Here is an 8220-nt window from a genome sequence, read left to right on the forward strand (position 1 = left end):
GAGTAGTTAGCAGAGGGACTGTAGAGGAGGAACTTGGTGAGACCTCTGTATTTGTGCGGGAATTGATTGTTGTTGTCGGTTGATCAGTCTTGGTAGTTGTTTTTCCAGTTGTTGCAAGGGTTGACTTTGTTAAGTCTGTTGTTGCCATGGGTGTTATCATCGTCACAGATGAAGATTGTTGCTCTATCGATGAGGACATTGTTGTAGATGTTCCATGGCTAGTTAAAGGGAGCTGAGTTGTGCTGGTTCCTGTTGATGTTGTTTCACTGTTTTGGTCAGAAGATGTTTGAGTGAAATGAGTAGTTAGCAGAGGGACTGTAGAGGAGGAACTTTGTGAGACCTCTGTATTTGTGCTGGAATTGATTGTTGTTGTCGGTTGATCAGTCTTGTTAGTTGCTTTTCCAGTTGTTGCAAGGGTTGACTTTGTTAAGTCTGTTGTTGCCATGGGTGTTATCATCGTCACAGATGAAGATTGTTGCTCTATCGATGAGGACATTGTTGTATATGTTCCTTGGCTAGTTAAAGGGAGCTGAGTTGTGCTGGTACCTGTTGATGTTGTTTCACTGTTTTGGTCAGAAGATGTTTGAGTGAAATGAGTAGTTAGCAGAGGGACTGTAGAGGAGGAACTTTGTGAGACCTCTGTATTTGTGCTGGAATTGATTGTTGTTGTCGGTTGATCAGTCTTGTTAGTTGCTTTTCCAGTTGTTGCAAGGGTTGACTTTGTTAAGTCTGTTGTTGCCATGGGTGTTATCATCGTCACAGATGAAGATTGTTGCTCTATCGATGAGGACATTGTTGTATATGTTCCTTGGCTAGTTAAAGGGAGCTGAGTTGTGCTGGTACCTGTTGGTGTTGTTTCACTGTTTTGGTCAGAAGATGTTTGAGTGAAATGAGTAGTTAGTGAAGGGACTGTAGAGGAGGAACTTGGTGAGACCTCTGTATTTGTGCTGGAATTGTTTGTTGTTGTCGGTTGATCAGTCTTGGTAGTCTTTTTTCCATTTGTGGCAAGGGTTGAGGTTGTTAATTCTGTTGTTGCCAAGGGTGTTATCGTCACAGATGAAGATTGTTGCTCTATCGATGAGGACATTGTTGTAGATGTTCCTTGGCTAGTTAAAAGGAGCTGAGGTGTTCTGATTCCTGTTGGTGATGTTTCACTGTTTTGGTCAGAAGATGTTTGAGTGAAATGAGTAGTTAGTGGAGGGACAGTAGAGGGGGAACTTGGTGAGACCTCTGTATTTGTGCGGGAACTGATTGTTGTTGTCGGTTGATCAGTCTTGGTAGTTGTTTTCCCATTTGTTGCAAGGGTTGAGGTTGTTAATTCTGTTGTTGCCATGGGTGTTATCATCGTCACAGATGAAGATTGTTGCTCTATCGATGAGGACATTGTTGTAGATGTTCCTTGGCTACTTAAAGGGAGCAGAGTTTGGCTGATTCCTGTTGGTGTTGTTTCACTGTTTTGGTCAGAAGATGTTTGAGTGAAATGAGTAGTTAGTGGAGGGATTGTAGAGGAGGAACTTGGTGAGACCTCTGTATTTGTGCGGGAATTGATTGTTGTTGTCGGTTGATCAGTCTTGGTAGTCTTTTTTCCATTTGTGGCAAGGGTTGAGGTTGTTAATTCTGTTGTTGCCATAGGTGTTATCGTCACAGATGAAGATTGTTGCTCTATCGATGAGGACATTGTTGTAGATGTTCCTTGGCTAGTTAAAAGGAGCTGAGTTGTTCTGATTCCTGTTGGTGTTGTTTCACTGTTTTGGTCAGAAGATGTTTGAGTGAAATGAGTAGTTAGTGGAGGGACTGTAGAGGGGGAACTTGGTGAGACCTCTGTATTTGTGCGGGAACTGATTGTTGTTGTCGGTTGATCAGTCTTGGTAGTTGTTTTCCCATTTGTTGCAAGGGTTGAGGTTGTTAAGTCTGTTGTTGCCATGGGTGTTATCATCGTCACAGATGAAGATTGTTGCTCTATCGATGAGGACATTGTTGTAGATGTTCCATGGCTAGTTAAAGGGAGCTGAGTTGTGCTGGTTCCTGTTGATGTTGTTTCACTGTTTTGGTCAGAAGATGTTTGAGTGAAATGAGTAGTTAGCAGAGGGACTGTAGAGGAGGAACTTGGTGAGACCTCTGTATTTGTGCGGGAATTGATTGTTGTTGTCGGTTGATCAGTCTTGGTAGTTGTTTTTGCAGTTGTTGCAAGGGTTGACTTTGTTAAGTCTGTTGTTGCCATGGGTGTTATCATCGTCACAGATGAAGATTGTTGCTCTATCGATGAGGACATTGTTGTAGATGTTCCTTGGCTAGTTAAAGGGAGCTGAGTTGTGCTGGTACCTGTTGGTGTTGTTTCACTGTTTTGGTCAGAAGATGTTTGAGTAAAATGAGTAGTTAGTGGAGGGATTGTAGAGGAGGAACTTGGTGAGACCTCTGTATTTGTGCGGGAATTGATTGTTGTTGTCGGTTGATCAGTCTTGGTAGTCTTTTTTCCATTTGTGGCAAGGGTTGAGGTTGTTAATTCTGTTGTTGCCATAGGTGTTATCGTCACAGATGAGGGTCGTTGCTCTATCGATGAGGACATTGTTATAGATGTTCCTTGGCTACTTAAAGGGAGCAGAGTTGTGCTGATTCCTGTTGGTGTTGTTTCACTGTTTTTGTCAGAAGATGTTTGAGTGAAATGAGTAGTTAGTGGAGGGATTGTAGAGGAGGAACTTGGTGAGACCTCTGTATTTGTGCGGGAACTGATTGTTGTTGTCGGTTGATCAGTCTTGGTAGTTGTTTTTCCAGTTGTTGCAAGGGTTGACTTTGTTAAGTCTGTTGTTGCCATGGGTGTTATCATCGTCACAGATGAAGATTGTTGATCTATCGACGAGGACATTGTTGTAGATGTTCCATGGCTAGTTAAAGGGAGCTGAGTTGTGCTGGTTCCTGTTGGTGTTGTTTCACTGTTTTGGTCAGAAGATGTTTGAGTAAAATGAGTAGTTAGCAGAGGGACTGTAGAGGAGGAACTTGGTGAGACCTCTGTATTTGTGCGGGAATTGATTGTTGTTGTCGGTTGATCAGTCTTGGTAGTTGTTTTTGCAGTTGTTGCAAGGGTTGACTTTGTTAAGTCTGTTGTTGCCATGGGTGTTATCATCGTCACAGCTGAAGATTGTTGCTCTATCGATGAGGACATTGTTGTAGATGTTCCATGGCTAGTTAAAGGGAGCTGAGTTGTGCTGGTTCCTGTTGGTGTTGTTTCACTGTTTTGGTCAGAAGATGTTTGAGTAAAATGAGTAGTTAGCAGAGGGACTGTAGAGGAGGAACTTTGTGAGACCTCTGTATTTGTGCGGGAATTGATTGTTGTTGTCGGTTGATCAGTCTTGGTAGTTGTTTTTGCAGTTGTTGCAAGGGTTGACTTTGTTAAGTCTGTTGTTGCCATGGGTGTTATCATCGTCACAGCTGAAGATTGTTGCTCTATCGATGAGGACATTGTTGTAGATGTTCCTTGGCTAGTTAAAGGGAGCTGAGTTGTGCTGGTACCTGTTGGTGTTGTTTCATTGTTTTGGTCAGAAGATGTTTGAGTGAAATGAGTAGTTAGCAGAGGGACTGTAGAGGAGGAACTTGGTGAGACCTCTGTATTTGTGCGGGAATTGATTGTTGTTGTCGGTTGATCAGTCTTGGTAGTTGTTTTTGCAGTTGTTGCAAGGGTTGACTTTGTTAAGTCTATTGTTGCCATGGGTGTTATCATTGTCACAGATGAAGATTGTTGATCTATCGATGAGGACATTGTTGTAGATGTTCCTTGGCTAGTTAAAAGGAGCTGAGTTGTTCTGATTCCTGTTGGTGTTGTTTCACTGTTTTGGTCAGAAGATGTTTGAGTGAAATGAGTAGTTAGTGGAGGGATTGTAGAGGAGGAACTTGGTGAGACCTCTGTATTTGTGCGGGAATTGATTGTTGTTGTCGGTTGATCAGTCTTGGTAGTTGTTTTCCCATTTGTTGCAAGGGTTGAGGTTGTTAATTCTGTTGTTGCCATGGGTGTTATCGTCACAGATGAAGATCGTTGCTCTATCGATGAGGACATTGTTATAGATGTTCCTTGGCTACTTAAAGGGAGCAGAGTTGTGCTGATTCCTGTTGGTGTTGTTTCACTGTTTTTGTCAGAAGATGTTTGAGTGAAATGAGTAGTTAGTGGAGGGATTGTAGAGGAGGAACTTGGTGAGACCTCTGTATTTGTGCGGGAATTGATTGTTGTTGGTTGATCAGTCTTGGTAGTTGTTTTTGCAGTTGTTGCAAGGGTTGACTTTGTTAAGTCTATTGTTGCCATGGGTGTTATCATCGTCACAGATGAAGATTGTTGATCTATCGACGAGGACATTGTTGTAGATGTTCCATGGCTAGTTAAAGGGAGCTGAGTTGTGCTGGTTCCTGTTGGTGTTGTTTCACTGTTTTGGTCAGAAGATGTTTGAGTGAAATGAGTAGTTAGTGGAGGGATTGTAGAGGAGGAACTTGGTGAGACCTCTGTATTTGTGCGGGAATTGATTGTTGTTGTCGGTTGATCAGCCTTGGTAGTTGTTTTCCCATTTGTTGCAAGGGTTGAGGTTGTTAATTCTGTTGTTGCCATGGGTGTTATCGTCACAGATGAAGATCGTTGCTCTATCGATGAGGACATTGTTATAGATGTTCCTTGGCTACTTAAAGGGAGCAGAGTTGTGCTGATTCCTATTGGTGTTGTTTCACTGTTTTTGTCAGAAGATGTTTGAGTGAAATGAGTAGTTAGTGGAGGGATTGTAGAGGAGGAACTTGGTGAGATCTCTGTATTTGTGTGGGAATTGATTGTTGTTGTCAGTTGATCAGTCTTGGTATTTGTTTTTCCAGTTGTTGCAAGGGTTGAGTTTGTTAATTCTGTTGTTGCCATGGGTGTTATCATCGTCACAGATGAAGATCGTTGATCTATCGATGAGGACATTGTTGTAGATGTTCCTTGGCTACTTAAAGGGAGCAGAGTTGTGCTGGTTCCTGTTGGTGTTGTTTCACTGTTTTGGTCAGAAGATGTTTGAGTAAAATTATTAGTTAGTGGAGGGAATGCAGAGTGTGAATTTGGTTAAAAAAAACAGATGTTTTTGCTTACCTACATGTTGGCCCTTTGTGAATGTTATTGTGACATTCTCCATGTTGATGACAGTAATCAGGGTTTGTTTTGCAAGGTCCAATACACTGCCACTGATCAATAATAATCTCAGCAGTGTAATTAGCAAACTGAGAGCAGTTTACAAAAGGCTTTAGATCTGTGATATCTGATTGATAAAAAAGTGATGTATTTAGCATTTTGTAAAAGTACCATAATACAAATATAGAATTGTTGACATATACTGAAAGAAACACTGACAGTGCAAAGCAACAATACGTTAAGTATGCACATTTAGAACTGACAGAGTACACTTACTTGTAATCTCAGGTGGCTGGAAGATGAATCCATTTAACTGCACAGCTGAATTATTAAAGGCCTGAGATATATTTTTGAGGTTACTTGTGTCATTCAAGATATTAAGCAACACTCCATCAAGCTGATTGTTGACAAATTGGATTTGAGTTTCATTGTTTGGATAGATGTACTCAGCCACGCTCTCTGCAACAGTACTTCCTGGTCTACAGTTGAAAAATAGAAAGATATTACCAAAAAATCCAGCGTGTACTTGATTAAAGAGTCATTTAAATAATTGTATCAGTAAAGATTAAATGAAAACCTACGATAACTTGATGACTTGTACTTTTTTAAAGGTTTCTGGATCTGCTTCTTTGCATAGCCCTTCAAGCTACAACACAGGACAGATGTTATTATAGCATGGTTATAACAATAAATAAAAAAGACATCAACATAAAAAACAGTATAGAGCAAAACACACATTATAAAAAGGAGCTTTATATAGTATCACTTATTGCCTGGTAAATAATAAGTATAGCAATAAGTACGTTGTACAACATGAATAAATATAAATTCTACTATCATTAAGTCATGCAACAATGAAATAAATATTTACCTCCCGTTCTAATTTCTCGATGAATTCTAATGATTGAGGTGAGCTTAGATTATTATAAGCCGGCTCAAAAGTGACTTGAATTTCCAAAGTAAAATTTGCTTTTCGAGTTGGAATTTTTCCGGTATCTGCAAAACATGATGAAACCGTTAAATTGACATTGCAAAAATATTATAGACACTGCAATAACATTTTACATTCAACACTGAGGTAAGAAATATCAGTGCCAAAATCAGACACAATTTTAACATACTGCTAAAATCCAATAACGTATCTCTGCTTTGAATATTTTTCTTCAGTTTTTAGAATATTGTAAGACCTGTATTTGGGTATGAAAAATCTCACCAATATGAACAGGGGTGTTGTTCTTTCCAAAAGAGCAGACATCTCCAAAAACAAAATCTTGACATTGGCAGTGACATCTTCCAAGTGTCACGTTGAATTTACAGGTACCCCCGATACACTGACAGTCCTTACACTGAGGAGGTGTAGATAATGTTGACACAGTGACAGTAGTAGAAGATGTTTGAGTGAAATGAGTAGTTAGTGGAGGGACTGTAGTGGGTGAACTTGGTGAGACCTCTGTATTTGTGCGGGAATTGATTGTTGTTGTCGGTTGATCAGTCTTGGTAGTCTTTTTTCCATTTGTGGCAAGGGTTGAGGTTGTAAATTCTGTTGTTGCCATGGGTGTTATCATCGTCACAGATGAAGATTGTTGATCTATCGACGAGGACATTGTTGTAGATGTTCCATGGCTAGTTAAAGGGAGCTGAGTTGTGCTGGTTCCTGTTGGTGTTGTTTCACTGTTTTGGTCAGAAGATGTTTCAGTGAAATGAGTAGTTAGCAGAGGGACTGTAGAGGAGGAACTTCGTGAGACCTCTGTATTTGTGTGGGAATTGATTGTTGTTGTTGGTTGATCAGTCTTGGTAGTTGTTTTTGCAGTTGTTGCAAGGGTTGACTTTGTTAAGTCTGTTGTTGCCATGGGTGTTATCATCGTCACAGCTGAAGATTGTTGCTCTATCGATGAGGACATTATTGTAGATGTTCCTTGGCTAGTTAAAAGGAGCTGAGTTGTGCTGGTTCCTGTTGGTGTTGTTTCACTGTTTTGGTCAGAAGATGTTTGAGTAAAATGAGTAGTTAGCAGAGGGACTGTAGAGGAGGAACTTGGTGAGACCTCTGTATTTGTGCGGGAATTTATTGTTGTTGTCGGTTGATCAGTCTTGGTAGTTGTTTTTGCAGTTGTTGCAAGGATTGACTTTGTTAAGTCTGTTGTTGCCATGGGTGTTATCATCGTCACAGATGAAGATTGTTGATCTATCGACGAGGACATTGTTGTAGATGTTCCATGGCTAGTTAAAGGGAGCTGAGTTGTGCTGGTTCCTGTTGGTGTTGTTTCACTGTTTTGGTCAGAAGATGTTTCAGTGAAATGAGTAGTTAGCAGAGGGACTGTAGAGGAGGAACTTCGTGAGACCTCTGTATTTGTGTGGGAATTGATTGTTGTTGTTGGTTGATCAGTCTTGGTAGTTGTTTTTGCAGTTGTTGCAAGGGTTGACTTTGTTAAGTCTGTTGTTGCCATGGGTGTTATCATCGTCACAGCTGAAGATTGTTGCTCTATCGATGAGGACATTGTTGTAGATGTTCCTTGGCTAGTTAAAGGGAGCTGAGTTGTGCTGGTACCTGTTGGTGTTGTTTCACTGTTTTGGTCAGAAGATGTTTGAGTGAAATGAGTAGTTAACAGAGGGAATGTAGAGGAGGAACTTGGTGAGACCTCTGTATTTGTGCGGGAATTGATTGTTGTTGTCGGTTGATCAGTCCTGGTAGTTGTTTTTGCAGTTGTTGCAAGGGTTGACTTTGTTAAGTCTGTTGTTGCCATGGGTGTTATCATCGTCACAGATGAAGATCGTGGCTCTATCGATGAGGACATTGTTGTAGATGTTCCTTGGCCACTTAAAGGGAACAGAGTTGTGCTGATTCCTGTTGGTGTTGTTTCACTGTTTTGGTCAGAAGATGTTTGAGAGAAATGAGCAGTTAGTGGAGGGACTGTAGAGGGCAAACTTGGTGAGACCTCCGTAATTGTGAGGAAATTGATTGTTGTCAGTTGATCAGTCTTGGTAGTTGTTTTTCCAGTTGTTGCAAGGGTTGACTTCGTTAAGTCTGTTGTTGCCATGGGTGTTATCATCGTCACAGATGAAGACTGTTGCTCTATCGATGAGGACAT

General features: G+C 40.8%; 1 long non-coding RNA gene across 1 annotated transcript; it reads right to left on the bottom strand.

The window, feature by feature from the left end:
• Positions 1 to 5716: 5716 nt before the first annotated feature.
• Positions 5717 to 6818, bottom strand: LOC118495330. The gene is made up of 3 exons (XR_004897705.1): positions 6348 to 6818; positions 6006 to 6130; positions 5717 to 5780 (listed from the first exon to the last, which is right to left on the bottom strand). It is a non-coding gene; the product is annotated as an uncharacterized LOC118495330 (long non-coding RNA).
• Positions 6819 to 8220: the final 1402 nt, after the last annotated feature.

This window comes from Sander lucioperca, chromosome 6 (assembly GCF_008315115.2).
Source record: "Sander lucioperca isolate FBNREF2018 chromosome 6, SLUC_FBN_1.2, whole genome shotgun sequence".
NCBI lineage: Eukaryota > Metazoa > Chordata > Actinopteri > Perciformes > Percidae > Sander > Sander lucioperca.